The following is a 17,281-nucleotide window of genomic DNA, read 5'->3' as shown; positions in this document are numbered from 1 at the left end:
AGTCTAAGAGCCGAGATAGGCTAGTGGTTACAACACGTACATCTTAACCGATGATTGCGGGTCCCTATTACTATCCCCCAAAACTTAAACGCAATTATCAACTGTTCAAAGTACATCCAACTCAAGGATGAACAATATGGGACCGCATACGGAACAAACGAAGAAACAATATCGACGTACACATTATCCATCCGCCAAGAGTACAAACCAAGGCAGGCACCACTGAATTTTCACGTGCTTAATAATAAATAATAATAAATAAATAATAAATAAATATTGGACAACATCACATACATTACTCTGATCCCAATGTAAGTAGCTAAAGCACTTGTGTTATGGAAAATCAGAAGTAACGACGGTACCACAAACACCCAGACCCAAGACAACATAGAAAACTAATGAACTTTTTCTGAATCGACTCGGCCGGGAATCGAACCCGGGACCTCGGAGTGGCGTACCCATGAAAACCGGTGTACACACTACTCGACCACGGAGGTCGTCAAGTTAATTTGTGTTTATAATTCATCTCGTGCTCGGCCGTGAAGGAAAACATCGCGAGGAAACCTGCATGTGTCTAATTTCAACGAAATTGTGCCACATGTGAAACCACCAACACGCATTGGAGCAGCGTGGTGAAATATGCTCCTATTCGAGGAGAACCTCGAAGCGAGAGGAGGCCTTAGACCAGCAGTGGAAAATTTACAGACTGTACGCGTGTGTGTGTGTATTGTTAATCTAAATAAAAAGTATTTATGCTCTTAGTAACAGTGTCGTAGTTAATCAATCACAGTATTCATCACATATACGTAAAATAAGTTAAATAAAATGTATAAATCCAATACACGAATATACAATTGCTCTTTGGCGGTCGAATAAATGGGGGCTGTAGTGTTCACCCAGACGTGACTGCACGAAGCCGAGTTAATAATAATAATAATTTCAAAATCAATCAGTAAAATGTCATTCGCATATAACTTTAAGCATTAAGAATAACAAGGGTTTAATGTGTTGACTAATCATAGTATTACTTAGAATCTAAAAGCTAAAATGTCTTAATATCAAAACATCGTATCATTTTAGACATCGTTTATGAAATAAACAAAGTACAAACTTCAAATATCCCACAGCACTTATCTTGATTTCTTTTCCCTTTAAAAAAACATTTGTATTTTTTCATCTAGAGTGTTTAAGCGCGCCATTTTATTTTCGGATACGCGCTTTCAATTTTTATATAAAAAGTACCGAAATGTGAAACAATGTAAGCAAGACGCGGCGAAATTGAAGATACATATTTAATCCTATCAGAAGAGAACTAACCAGAGCCTCTCTAGTTTCATTTATATTTGTCAAGACCGGACGAATCGTTCCCGTGAGCAGCGTTCGGTCACGTTTAGGATATGAATTATTTTATTCGGTCTGTCGACCGTGTAGTCGGAATTGAATTATTCTTTTTTATATTATATTAACCAAAAGTCATATATATATAAATTGATTTATATTCAATGCAATAACTACTGTCTTGGACAGCAATTATTGCGAGCGGGGTATGGTATGGGGTATCTTACCAATGGAATTTCCAATTGATTTTATCACTTTATACGTTGATCTGTCAATAGAAGCGGTTTTATTAGCTTGAGTTGCCTGAAGAACAGCATATATAGACTAAAAGTAAGCACTAACTGATATGACTATGCGAGCAAAATATTTAAATAGATATTTAAAAAATGAGTATCAGCATCTATATGTCATACTGCTAGTTAAAGGCCTCCTCTGAAGACGAAGCTTATTTCATTCTTAGAATTTCATCTAAAATGCAGGTCTCGTCACGATTTTACCTTCACGAGCATCGGGTGAATTACTAATACAAATTATGCACTTTGAAACTTTTTGCCCTTATTTGAACCTGCAGTCTTTTCGTTGAGACGTGTTCTAACCAGTGGATTACGTCAGCTCAATAATTGTAATGGTATTTTACAAATATATATTTATAATTATAAAAAAAAGTAAAAATCCGTTCACGTCCCACTAATGGGTAAAAGTTGAACCTTTTTAATAACAAAAGTGGTCTTAACCGATGATATGTCCAAATTAATTTTATTTTATATGTTTTAATTTTGTTTAAATTTAATTGGTAGAAAATCTTTTCTGTAGTAGTAGTTAGCTTTATTTTTAGCATCCAAATTCGGGATGCAGTTAATATAATTCTTAACTACGACTACATTCCGAACCGGTGTTAGCTTAACATTAAATATCTCGAGAATTGACCATTCAAAAGTGCTTTTAAGAGCCTACTTGAACAAAGTATATTTTGAATCTCGCCAAGCACCACTTAGTCTTGGTGTTCCTTAAGAGCAGAATTGTAAATGGAGAATTAAAAAATTAAACCCAATAAGCCAACCAGTCAAAAAAAACAACCCCAGCTTTATACTTATAATAAGACTAGCTGATCCTCTGGCTTTACCCTCGCGAAATGTATAAAACTTTACCTTTATAGTAATAATAAAAGTGCCAATGTCTCAGGACTCAAACTATTTTATTTCCACCAAATCGGTTCAGCGATTTAAGCGTGAAGAGTTAACAGACAGAGTTGTTTTCACATTCATTATATATTACAAGCGTAAGCCGATTTTTGTCCCAGTGATTATGGGACGATGGCTGCCCATAAATAATCGGTTATGGTCTCAGTTTGAAGAGCTCCAGCTATAGATGTGCAGAAAAATAAAGAGGATTCTTGATTGCAATTTATTAAAAAGTTACGATTTAACAAAGAATTAATTTTAGAGAGCGGAGAAAAGTTACTGGCCGGTTAGAGAGCGGTACTACGGCTGTATAATAATAAAATAACAATAATTAACATTATAACTGAACTAATGTTATACTATTTGATATTAAAAACTTAATTTAAAAGACGTTTCTTCATTTCGACACCAATTGTAGATGAGTGACTTACAGTTTACAATGTCCTGACTTTCTCTATCCTAAATTCCGAAACCTGTCCCGCGTCCCGTGTCCCGTAAATATCTTATGAGTAAAAGCGAAGTTTGCCGGGAGAACGACTTGTATTAAATAATTGTCTGATACAACTCGTTGTGTCAGAGTTGATTTGTCATTAAGAAGACATAAGCTTATTGAAGCATTCTATAAATTACATTCTGTAAACTTTATTCGCTCTCCAATTAAATGTTTAATAATTGATACGAAATAATAAGTATCCCCGGCAAGCTATCACACTGAGTGACGTTCTGTTTGTTGTCTTTTATATATAAATGTATTAACGTTAGGAACACATCATGTGTCAAATACTAATGTATTTAAACTTCGGTATAAAGTTATCCTTTCGTTTTACATTTCACTGGAACCATATTAATTTATTTGTTAATAATCCTTAAAACCGATATTACAAATTTACAAGATTAATTTAACTACCGATCGGAAACTTTGAATATTAATATTTATCATAACTTGTTTCATACATCTTGTATATTATTGTATTTGTAAGCGGACGGACAAATGATAATGATGAGTGCTCACCACCGCCCATAGAAGTTGGCGCTGTCTGAAACATTTACCGTTTTTAACGTAGCCAATGCTCCACCCACCTTGAGAGCTAAGCTGGTATGTCCTTTGTGCCTGTAATAACACTAACTTACTCGGGCGAGTAAGTTAGTGTTACTACTTCGAACCGGAACACAATAATACAAATGACTGAGTGAATGGTGCCAGACGGGCTTGAACAATTTGCAATTTAACTTGAGCCAATAGCAGGCTATTAACCTTTTCGTATGATGTTCAAGTCTTCCTGACAAGTCTAAACTTGTCCTGAGGCCTAAGCCTTAACGGCCATTTTGAAAGGACTAACCAACGCAGGAAATAGTATGGAGAAGAAGTAAGTGTAAGTCCACTTTCTATTCTCTCACTCTAAGAATCTGATGAACCATAAAGAGTTCAGGCGCAGATTCTTTCGTGTCTTCTCAAGCACGGGACTGTAATCATTGCCAGCCTCCGAATTCCAGAATTGTACAAACAGACTAACCTTACAATTTTTTATAGCTCTCACTCAAGGACTGTACCCAGGACCTCTGGATTTGCTTTCAAACAAGCCACCAGACAAGCGAAGACAGTTAGTTTTTTATAACCTTTAAAAAATATCTTCACTTATCCATAACACTTCAGTTGAAAACTAAACAAAAAACAGAATGGCGACTGTCGCTTGAAATGCCTACACGGCGTCAAAATCAGCAATTGTTATGAGAGACAAGACCCTGGGTGGAAAATTTAAAGAAAACAAATATGAATATTTCTGTTTTTCTTCAAAATACTAATAATACTTACATATAACAAGGCTAGTAAATAGCTAACAAAGAAATAATCAGATGATGATCTGTTTTGTCGTTGTATATTTAGCGTACAGAAGTGAAATAGATTATAAAAAAAAACAAAGGATTTAAAATACTTAAAACAATTTACTAAAAAACCAAAAATAGTTTTAAACTTCGCATTTATCGTAACATAAAATATCACCAAATCATACATATTGAAGTAAATTACCTACTCAGTTACAGCTTACATGTCCAGAATAAAACACAACGAATAAATTACAAGTCGCGCCAATATCGACCTTACTATCGGCGCCCAAAAAGAAACATTAATGGCGGCTTAATTCAGTTTCGCGCGCTTTTTTTTTTTTTATTTCTTCCTAGCCATTTATATAGATAAAGGAATCTCCTAAATATATAGGGATTATAATTTCAACGATTGCTTCATAAAGACTATGTTGTTATTACTAATAATAACAAAAAATAATTACATCAAACGCTATTAGATCACAAATTGAACAGATACCGACACATGTGTAACGGATCGAACAGATGACCGATAGCTTTCCGTCAACTGCCCCTCTGCCGACCGCAGAGAGAGGACCGGCCGTGTGTGCAGTGAAACATTTATTTAGAACTAGTTTTCCATCCCGGCTTCGTTTTAACCACTCGATATTTTAATGTTATTATGAAAGCATGTTACTTTAGGGTAATGCTACAAATTATGTGATTTCCATTTAATATATTCCTGTAAGATTTTTAATTTTATCTTGTAATCTTCAGATATTGTTCGTGCTTTTGGTGTATTGGTGTAGTTTGGTAGTGTTATGTACTGGCATGTTTTTGTTTTACAGCAGAATCACCATCAAAATTGTAGTTTGAATCGTTAAACTGACTCATAACAAGAATGTTATTATCAGTTTACTTTCTTGAGTTGTCGTCGGTTGATCTTAGTGGATCTATTTATAGCTTCGCATTCGAGCCTCTCTCGTAGATATATTTAAGAAAGTACGGATACTTTATTACATTATTAGTATTGTTTAGTATTATTACACCATTTACGAGTCGCTACTAAATAAAAAGTGGTTAAGTACATGCGCAATCCTCTTATCAAATTCAAGGAACTATAATCCCGATTGACTTGAAATTAAAAATAGTTAGCCTTTAGCGAGTTCACAAAAAAATGATTTTTGGAAATGTCAACTTCAAATCAGGGATGGAAATGGGATAGGATATTTTGTGTTAATTTTACTTCAACGAAGTCGAAAAATACAGCATTTATAATCTATATAGTTATCAAAGAACATAAAATACTCTACTCTCATCACCTACGTAACCTTTATCGAATATTACGCCTATTTAATGTTAAACTATATATAATATATTTTTAAATATTTAATCTTATTAATTTGTAAATTTAAAAGTTCCTTAGAAATTTTATTACACATTTTACTTAGTGGACTATGTGTACCACCTTCTCATCAGATATTCTACCACCAAGCAGCAGTGCATAGTATTATTATGTTCCGGTTTGAAATATAAGCGAATCAAAATCAAAATCAAATCAAAATCAATTTAATCAAATAAACTTCACAATGAAGCGTTTTTGAATCGACGATATTTAAATACTACCACCTTTCCGAAAGGAAAGCAGCCTCCAGCGAGAAGAAACAGCAAGAAACTCGCATTAGTATGCTGTTTTTTATAATAATTAATGTCCTGTGATGGAACCCGAGCTTCCATTCAGAGGTTTCATCACAGGCGTTTTTTTCTAAAAAGTATTCTTTTAATGAATAATAAGATTTATAAATCAGTGTAACTACAGGCACAAGGGACATAACATCTTAGTTCCCAAAGTTGTTGGCGCATTGGTGATGTAATGAATGGTTAATATTTCTTACAGCGCCATTGTCTATGGGCGGTGGTGACCACTTACCATCAGGTGGCCCATTTGCTCGTCCGCCTACCGATAACATAAAAAAAAGGAGGATGATGATTATGGATATGAATAATATTGTTTTCAATATATAGATTATATAATTTAAACGACGGAGACGAAGCCGTACAAACGTACAAAAGCGAATCAATAATCTGCTTTTGTAATTAATGACGTCTTAATGACTATTACCAGATTCATGTTATAATTGCTGATTGCTCTTCGTAGAATACAAACGACGGATGTACACGTGTGATTGATGTACGTATATACGGGTAGCTGTCGATCAGTCATACAATGTCATCTTATCGCTTAACTACTGTATATATGTACGTATACTATATGCATGTATAAGACTAACTAACGACTATTAACTAATTACTTTATTCAAGTATATAAAGTGTTTCTGCATTTTCAATATTTTAACTCTACTGTCATCTTAGAGAGAAGACTCTTTAGAGATACCATTATAAGCAATACGCGTAGATGCTCTTTTAAAATAAATCAGTTTTACAACATGGTCAGAATTATCTCGTGACTTATTCTTAATCGGTCCTCTCTTAAAACTCGAGCTTCTTGTCCAAAAAGTATGTGTTTCATAAATGATAGTCTAGTTTTATTGATGGTTGAAAGTAACAATTCAGCGGCTCGGGAATTATTGTACTTACAAGTAAATAAACTTTGAATGACATTAATCCAATTTGAAGAGATTTTTTACCTATTTGCACCTTCGCCTAATTATATAATTAAAAAAAAAAACTAGTATCTATCATTTTTAATCATATACTGTTTATTACGAGATTTGTAGGTGGGTTCCTATGGTATGTAATCTTGAAATGTTGACAACTGACTTACGCCATTTTGATAATGTGTATCCTATAAATGTTATCATTATTTTATTAAGTGTCGCATACCACATTCTGACAGTTGCGATTCTTCCTACAGAATACCTCTACAGACATAAGCCATACAGGATTTATTGAATTGATGTATAGTATTTGCGAAAAAACTTAAGCAGTATATGATATTTTTTATATTACAGTAATGTTTGAATTACATCGCACAATACCAGATTTGTTATTTAACATGAAAAGGCAAACTCATAAATGACCAACTGAAGGCATTGTCATTTTCTTCGTATTTCTTACATCGTCAATTTCCAAAATTCTTGAAAGTAAAATATGATAAATTAAACAAAACCAAGCCCTGAGCAAATAGAATTTTAACACATTAATTTTTTTTTCTGTAAATGTCACTGCTGGACAACGGCCGCCTACTATTAAGGAATTTATTTGGAGATTCTTTCACCACACTGCACTACTGCAGGTTGAATGTACAGATGTTAGAATTGTATGCACGTCTCCCCACAATACTTTACAGCTGGGTACTAGATCGCATTAAAACTAAATTTTAGTTATTTCATAATGAAGCTTACTTTGTGTCAAAAACATTTAAGTATAAAGATTTTAATTTTTTTATTTTGTAAATACAATATTGTGATAAAAATGGAGTTGATCATTGGTTTGAGTGAAAATAAAAAACCAATTAAGTTTGCACTGGAATCCCCGAGGGTTCGACGGTACATCTTATTCTTAATTTTCTGCAGAGTCACGATTCTCATTTGTCATTCGCTTCCTATTCTACAAATTCTGGAGATCACCGAGACCCCTAACATTATTATTAAGAAATTCGGGGTATACCACTGACTTGTTTATTTAACCGTTCAAAATATGATTTTTAAAATTAGTTTACATTTCACCATAAATTACACATTGGGCAATAAAAAATCAAGTTATCTTACAAGAACCAAGCACATTCTTAGTAGGCAGCGCGACCTAATTGGACTATATTCTTAATTCGCGATCGATGCTCGGACTCGCCAGTGATCACTGCAACGGAAGACACACTAAGAACCAGCGATACCCACGCCGTCTCTTGAGTTGACTCCAGTATCCAAACCAGGTCCCGAAGTGAACCAGGGCTACCAATACCCAACTCGCCTAGATCCAGCAAATCTCAAGGCGAACAAAAATTTTCTGCTCACTATATTTATATTTATACATTATACTCATTTTTATACATGTTTAGAGAAAAATCGTTCAGTAAATTTTTATAGAATGTATTTATAAATTATTAATGAGGTTTACCATCGTTATAGTTTGTACGCTTGTTAATCAAATTAGACTATGAAACTGCGTCCCTTTGAATAATAATAATTCATTGCCGATGGTGATTATTCACAATTAAGTGGTTCATTTGAAAATTCGCCTATCTATTTAAAATAATCATAAAAATGTAGTATTTTTGGATACACAAAGCAGAAGAAAATATGTTATAAGTTCGTTACGACCGGACAGCAACAGGAAATTCATACATACGCATAAGTTCTAGGTAAATTATTAGTTTTGCCACGAATTTATCTTTCAAAGCAAAAGGCTGTTAGATTTATGGCATATGTTGGGTTACCTTTTTCATTCGGGGCCTCATATATGTAACACAACGAACGTCCTTACTTGAATATTAATGGTTCAAAAGATCGACGATGAAATTTATCCACGTTATCTAGATCAGATTTCTTAAGCTGCCTGTTGTCGAATTGATGTGTTATTTTAAAAGGAAAATGATTTTTTATTCATTCACCAAATATATATTATGGTAATTTTATTGTAATTATACTCGAAAATTAATTAATATATGCACATACGTACAAGTTGTTATATTATAATTTTATTGAAACACAAAACATATGTTTCAACAAAAGATAGCATATTATGTTTGTATTAAATTGTTTCTCGTTCAGTCCTTTCTGATTTCATTCTTTAAAGTAAAAATAAGTATTTGCACTGTGTGAGTTGTATCATATGTAAAGGTTGTGTGACTATCAGGGTTACCATGATCCCGCTCGACAGAACGGTCGTGCAGACCCTTCCACAGTGGAGACCCTGAAATCTCGACTACGGAGCGTGAGGTGGGGTTGCATATTCAGATGGATGAAATAGTTGCCAGCCGGGTGGTTTGCGCTGCCGTACGCACTAGCGCGGCGTGCAAGAGACCAACTCATATGGAGTGTCTGTTTTGTAATATTAAAATAACCGCTTTCAACTAAATGCATATGTATGTATAAATACACGGTACAAATACCAAAATAACATTTTTTAAATTTTTGTCTGTCTATCTGTCTGTTTGTTCCGGCTTATCTCTGAAACGGCTGGACCTGTTTCGGGACTTTCACTGTCAGATAGCTGATCTAATAAGGAGTGACTTAGGCTACAATAATAACTTATTTGTTAAATTCAAACGCACACACAGGTAGCTAGATAGAATATATTTACTAAATCGCCTTTACGCTTACAAACTCGGCTCATATGACTGTGTAATTATCACTTTTGATTAGTCTCGTTTAGTTATTATTAGCACTATGTAGTTATTATTTTGACAGAGTCCACCGGCATGGAACTTACTCTAACATAGCTTACTGACAAATATTATATATAATATTTAATATAAGATAATATCTAATCAGAGACAATGAGATTTAGATATAGACGATTTTATAAATTTTTACTAATATAATATATTCCTAACAATGTCATCCACGCTTGTTATAATGGAATGGGTCTTTTTGACTCCGTCTACTTTGTAAATAAATCTTTCCTTAAGTATAAATCGCACAAAGAGAAAAATAGGAAATCAGAACATGGACTCAAAGCTGAAAAGATATTGATCCCTCCTCAAAAGACTCACTTTTTAACTACGAAATCTAAATTTATTATGTTTTGCACCCATCAATGTATTTTTGACTTTTAGACCAAATGGGACTGAGGCCAAGAGGAAAGTGTTATTAGAAAAGTTGCGGGAGCGACAAAACTATGAATACCCCACCGCTCTACAACCCCTTTGTCTATCAACCAATGTATTGGAATTTTATTTATACTTCGAAAATTCTGTAAATAAAAAAAGACATATAAAATGATATAGCATATTTTATTGTTTTTTTTTTTTAATTTATTTACTTAAATGGATAAATTAAAAAAAACATATTTAATAATAGTTACATTACAAATCATGGAATGGTGGCAAGTATATTCTTGATTATATGTTTTTTTTCTGATTTGTTACCCTCTAGTACCTAAAGTTTTTATAGGTTTAAGTGTTTTATAGTGACCTCTTCATCACTAGGAAGAAAAGGCTAGGCTATGAAGGAGTTTTACAGGAATATCAGCGTCCAAGAGCGAACTGCAAAATTATAAATATTTGAAGGACGAATTTATTTGAGAGGATTTAAAATCAGACTTAGCCTGAAATCATAATTCCATTGAAACGTACTTGAACGTTACTAAGTTATAACTCCGACGAAACGGATTTGTAACGGCTAATTAAATATATATTAAAAACTAAAACTAGATTGAGGTTATCGTCATGAACCGTTATTAATTATTTATTGTACTTTGGTGGTAGCTCTTTCTCGAAGTCCGTACGAGTGAGTACTATCAATTCATCAGCTATTCTACCAGATTGGCAAACTGGCAAATAGATGCTTGATGTGATAATTGAGTGGTACCTACCTATCTCGACGGCACAAAGTGCTACCTCCAAAAATATATTAGTATATATTATGTTATGAAAACTGAATAAATGAAACTACGTAACAGGTACTTTGCTTATTTTTTCAAAGAAATGAAAATGTACTCGGTGCAGAAGAAGTAGACAAATTCACTGTATAATTAAAACTTTCCGAAGTTCCGTGTCCCGTTTAATTTTATTTTTTCCAATATAAAAGTTAGCAACTTTTAAACGAGGCTGACTCTAACAAAGTTCATTTTACTGAATAAGACTTTCTGTAAATTAACGTGAACGTACACAAGAAATATGTTTATAATTTTACTATTACCTGTAACCGACTCGTGCCTTATTCTTGACGAGACGTTAATTACGTTGAATTCGTGCCGAATTAGAATATAATAAGTTTAATTCGCATTTTGCTTATTAAGTATTTTAATGATAATCAATAAACAATTGTCACATAAAACAGTTGCATATTTAATTAAATTCCTAATAATTATGCTTACTTTATAATAATATAAAATATTCAATTTATTCAATAGGTTTTCTATAATTTAAAGGCCGGCGACGCACCAGAAAGCCCCCCGGCGCTACAGATGTCCATGGGCGGTGGTAGTCACTTTCCACCAGGTGAGCCTCCTGCGTTTGCCAGCTATATCAATAAATATATATTTAAATACCTCCTTAATACTACTTCACCGATAAACATTAACAGCCTGTAAATTGCCTTCTGCTGGGCTAAGGCCTCCTCTTCGTTTGAGAAGAAGATTTAAAGCATATTCCACCACGTCGCTCCAATGCGGGTTGGTGGAATACACATGTGGCAGAATTTCGTTGAAATTAGACACATGCAGGTTTCCTCACGATGTTTTTCTTCAACGTCGAGCACGAGATGAATTATAAACACAAATTAAGCACATGAAAATACAGTGGTGCTTTGAACCCGCAATCATCGGTTAAGATGCATGCGTTCTAACCACTGGGCCATCTCGGCTTTCTTTACTTTACTTAATATCATAATATATAACAACATTAGCCAGTCACAAATATCTGCACTATTCAGATAGACCGGAAAAATAGATCGATAGATACCTTATAACATAATTCGGTATTCTCAAGCTCGAATTCCTTACACGTAGAGAATTTGGACCCGTGCAAACACGCTGTCGTGACAAACATTTTATTTACGTACATACCCTAACACCACCGCAGAGCAAACACAAGACAGTGAAGAGGATCGTCGATGCTTGAGCCCCTCGACGATTTATTGTATTTTAACATCTGCCCACTGACACTGTTACACAGAAAATTAGGCAGATGTCGAGAAGTGATCTCAACAACAATACATCTTGGTAAGATTAAAATGAAATTAATTGTTATTTAAGTATAGTATTTTGATTTTTCTAATTTATCGAATCGACGAACGAAAAAAATGAGGAATTCGTCGGTTTCGTTGATAATTCGAAATTTTCGAGAATTATGAGAAGGTTTTTGCCCGACTGACTGTGGCTGAGCACAGGAGCCGATTGTATGTTCTTCTCATTTACGTACTAACACTGTCTATCTGTCTGTCTATATATATGAAATTAGGTATGAAGCGAACTCAAATTCCAAGTAAAGACTTACTTTTTTGCCTAATGCCTAATTATCATCGCCTAAAATGCGAGCGAAGCTGCGGCGACAACTAGTATGTTTTTATATTAAGCGGCAACGATTATAATATAAGATTCAGCAGTAAAAATGTACTCATTATACAAATACTATCATAATTTTTTATAGCTAACAATCTATGTTTGTTGTTTAAAGATTTAAAATATTCAACATTTATATGTATAGAAATTTGTTAAAATGAAACAATTCCTTTAGTAGAATTTCTTTACCGCAAGGGAAAATATTTTTATCGAAACACTTTACTATCGAGCTTTTATTGCGCATAAAATTTTCATACGTTTCAATTTGTTCCAGAGGTTCACACACTTGTTTATTATAATCATTACAAATTTTAAAATCAACCGATAACACTTAAAACTATTCATTTAAACTTGCGAAGTCAGGACGGTTAGCGAGTGAATAATAGTCGTAACAACCAATTTGAATGACTTAATAAAATTATTTTAAATCAATTAATGAACTGTTTAATCACACAAAAACGCGCTCACACGAATGCACGTACGCTACACTACACGCATACGCTCACGAACATACACGCAAACTTCAAATAGCATACACAAACCCATACTATTGAAAATAAAATTTTCAAAGAATGATGTGTGTATTCTTAAGGCTCGAGGGGAGTTTTTGTAATGTGAACGTGACATTCTCCGCCCATTTACAGCAACGTCGAGTGTTTTACAGGTGCGTTTCCGGCGAGTTAATCCATTCATTTGGGTAAAACAAAAGATTGTTATAAATAAATAAATATACGTATTGTAAGATGTAACAGTAAATATCATTCATAGTTATTACTTAAGAAAACCTGCATGAACCATGCAGAAAAACAGCATTTTATTCCACTGAACCTCAGTAGTGCAGCGTGTTGGAATAAGCTGCAACCAGGTTTATTCAGAAGAGAGAACTTGACTTTACAATATACACACGTATAAAAACAGTTTTATCAATTCCATTTCGCTTTACGTTAATCTTTTTACTTTATTAAAGTTTGATCACGTTTCCTAAAACCGTTATATAGAAAATACTCAAAAGTTTAACGAGTGAAAACTCATTCCATTTCAAAAGATTTGCTTCTACAAACTCCGTTCCAGATGGATAAGTTTATTGTTTATTGTTTTCTCCGACCCATAAAAGTAACCTCGATAAATCAAACAAAACAAAATCACCACGTTGATTACAATCTCGTACTTGTACTACAGTAAATATATATTGAATTTATATAATATATAAAGGAAAACCTCTGACGCACCAGACACGTTAAACTTTAGACGCTTTACGAGACGTTATCTGACGTCTATTTAGATGAAATTTGGTATGGACATAGTTTGAGTCCCGGGGTAGATTATAGATAGTTTTTATCACGAAAGCGTGGTCATCACTCCTTAAGGGTATGAAAAGGTGGGTGGAAGTTTGTATCGGGAATCAACCAATCTAGTATAAAAGGGGGGTGAAGGTTTGTGTGCTATAGTTTTATAAATTCCGTGCGAGTAAAGCTTCCTGAAGCAATAAACTACTATATATGTTAACAATTTCAGTCATTCACATATAACAATATCAGACAAATGTTGTATACATAACATATTCAACTTTGCTATTCAAAAATTCAATTATTATAAAAAAAAAACATTAATAAATAAATATTACTCAACACAAGATTATACAGATTATATAAAAACGCGGAGCTAGTACTTGTTTATTTGTTCTTTGTATTTCAAATAATATAACGTTTACATTTAATACAATTCACAAAATCACGATTCTAAAGTGTCTGTAAAAGCCTACTCGAATAGAGTATATTTTGATTTTGATTTTCCACCTAAAACTTAAAATATCATGGTTGATAAATACCGCCGGCAATGTGTTCGCAATCTCCCACGTATATATACGCTGGCACGTATCACACGATTCAATGCGACGAGGTTGACGTATATTCTTTATGTTATTTCATCACAAACTCAACACAAAACACGCGGGAAATGGAAGACTGATGACTTAAGAACGCCCGTCCGATCTATCCTTACGGGAGTGACCATCGCGACACAAGTCACGAAATACTAATACGAATCGGTATAAACGGCGCATAGTCTGATACAATTTTTTTGCTTAATTTGATTCTCATTAATGTAACGTCCGTTCACAATGGATATGCAGAATAATAAGGAATAGCAGCAATCATTAGTCATGGTTTTGCCGGTTAATTAGTGTATGTAAATTAATTATTAGTAATTATTGTGAGGCTTATTGATCAGGAGTATGTTAAGCAGATTGTAATAGAATACTCTCTTGAATATAATATCTACATATACAAACATAACTATACTCTATTCATTCGTCACAGGATTTATATTAATATCAGTTTCTACTATGATCATTATTAAAGAATATTTATGTGTCACTGACCATGTTCCTATAAAAACACTGGTTCAATCAATCACCCTTCAAACTGTAACACAGATATGCATTGCAATTTTGCAGTAAAATAAGTAGGAATATTCACACTTAAACATTATAAAATTTAGTTTAAATATCACCTACATAAATATTATTTTCACTCTGCAGCACTTAAAATGTATTCGTGGTAATTAGTAACTGTCATCAACATTTTTGACGTCATCAACAATATTTGCTAAGCGAAGATTCTTCGTTTAAGTTTAAAAGGAAGTTGATCGAAATAAGAATATTGTTTTGGTGCATCGTTATATATACTATATAGAGAAAGATATTAAAGACATATATAATACTCAATCGGTATTTTTTTTCAAAATTTTTATTTAACTAATCCCAACACAAGAATGTGTCTTGTTCTTGACAACAATAATCTAGTCTGCAGTGCGTCACGTTTCAAACTTATTTGCCCATAATAATTTGTCTCACTGTGATAATTACTAGAATGTACGAAGTTGAAAAGAAAAGGGGCAAACGCCACAATTAAAATTAAAATTTAACAAAAGCCTTTCTCGTGCAAAGGTTAAAGGTATACATTATAAAACAAGTCCCTTCCGTTCTTCAAGTTCTATCTTAAGTTTAAGCGGGTCTTAAATATGGAATATATTATACCTCTATCATTACTTGATTTGAAAATAAATAGTGTGCTGCATGATCGTATATGGCGCATCACACCCTGAGGAAGTGTGCCCTATGGGGGAGTATTCCCTGGCGGCTATCGTAAGCGGAAACCTCTCGATCTTATGTGTGCTAAACGTAATGCTCGGTAGCGTGAAGTCTGATTTCCGGTTTCCTTCTTCCTCGGAAGAGGTGGAATAGGAACCTAGGTAGAGTACACCTACTGACATAATAGTGACCGGAAAGACGACGTCGGCGCTATGCTTACCTAATTTACCCATCATAAATGTCGCTAGAATTAGGGGGCTTTTAATAACCCTATGAATTGGGGGTCCACACATGCGAGCTAACCAAGCTAAAAAGTTGCGGCGTCACAGTCACGGTTCACGAAAGCTATCTCGCGACGCCTCCCGAAGAGTCGGACGGTTTACCAGAGCTTTAGAGGGATTTCTGGTGCAGTCGGAGCTGGTGCCATATACAATCCCACTCACGGTGGTAGGTAAAGCGTACCTAAATTCTTTTTGAAGCGAGATAAAAATGGTAGCTATATATTTTAAAGTTTATATTTAGACGACACTTTCTCACAAAGTATGAGCTTAAATTTTTTGAAACAAAAATGTATTTGTTTGTGATTTAAAATCAAAGAGTCCATTAAGGCCACATGATATTTTTTAATACTAAAATTTGGACAAAGTTGTTAAATATTTTTTTCATGTAGATTTTCATAATAGAATTTATTTCTTTTATTTTATTATTTAAAGTGCTTCGTGGTAAATTCAGATTGCAGATTTTACCTCTGCAAATATCTTTGTTTTTTTTTGTTCCTTGTCAATCTAGTGCCTAGTGTAGAAGATCTCTCTATATCCCGTTCTGTTGGATTTGTCATCCCATCGTCTCCATTATGAGTCAGGGAATGGAGAACCTGTGTTTGCACACACACACTTATTACTGTAATATGTTTAGCGTAATTGGCTCTTGGAAATGCCTATCATTATCATCACAACTGCACTTATTCTGATTCATTAAGTTGCAAAAGGTGTTAACATATTTTCATAGTTTCATTTAGATTTGGAACTCTCTGAATATCAAATCCATTCAAAAAAACAAGACATTTAAAAATGATTCTATTGAATCGATATATTCACTTCTGCGGTATATTTTTCTTACTTTTAAGATACCTGCAAAAAAATTAAATCATTTTCAGTTCGGTCGCGTATCTTTGGTATAATATTTTCATTAATATTGTTCAGGAGTCCGTGATTGCTCCGTTTATAATTTGTTTCTGACGTTTTGTAACCGCGTGTCAGTCTTTTTAATATAATACTTTTCCCTATCAAGTGCGAGTCGTCGGTCGTAATTTTTATTCTATCCTGTAGCCAAATGAAAACCTCAAATATTTTTTATTTTTAATTTATTGCATAAGTAGACTGACGATAAAATAGGCCACCTAATGGTAAGAGAATGTCCATAGACATTTACTTATTTATTTTATTTGGGAAACAAACAGTAACATAATACACAAACATATGATTAAAAAAGGTAATACAGATACCAATTAAGTTTCCACTTACAAATAATACAGAATTAGAGCAATTTGAATACAATGATATGAATTTAATTTAATATATTAATTATCTAATCTAACCTAATATAAAATCTGAACACATAAGCATTTAATTAAAATAAAGTAATGTTAACAATAATAAATTAGTAAAAATACATCAAATTACAT

This window comes from Vanessa tameamea, chromosome 14 (assembly GCF_037043105.1).
Source record: "Vanessa tameamea isolate UH-Manoa-2023 chromosome 14, ilVanTame1 primary haplotype, whole genome shotgun sequence".
Lineage (NCBI taxonomy): Eukaryota > Metazoa > Arthropoda > Insecta > Lepidoptera > Nymphalidae > Vanessa > Vanessa tameamea.
The sequence above is the reverse complement of the archived record's forward strand: the minus strand, read 5'-3'. Positions refer to the sequence as shown.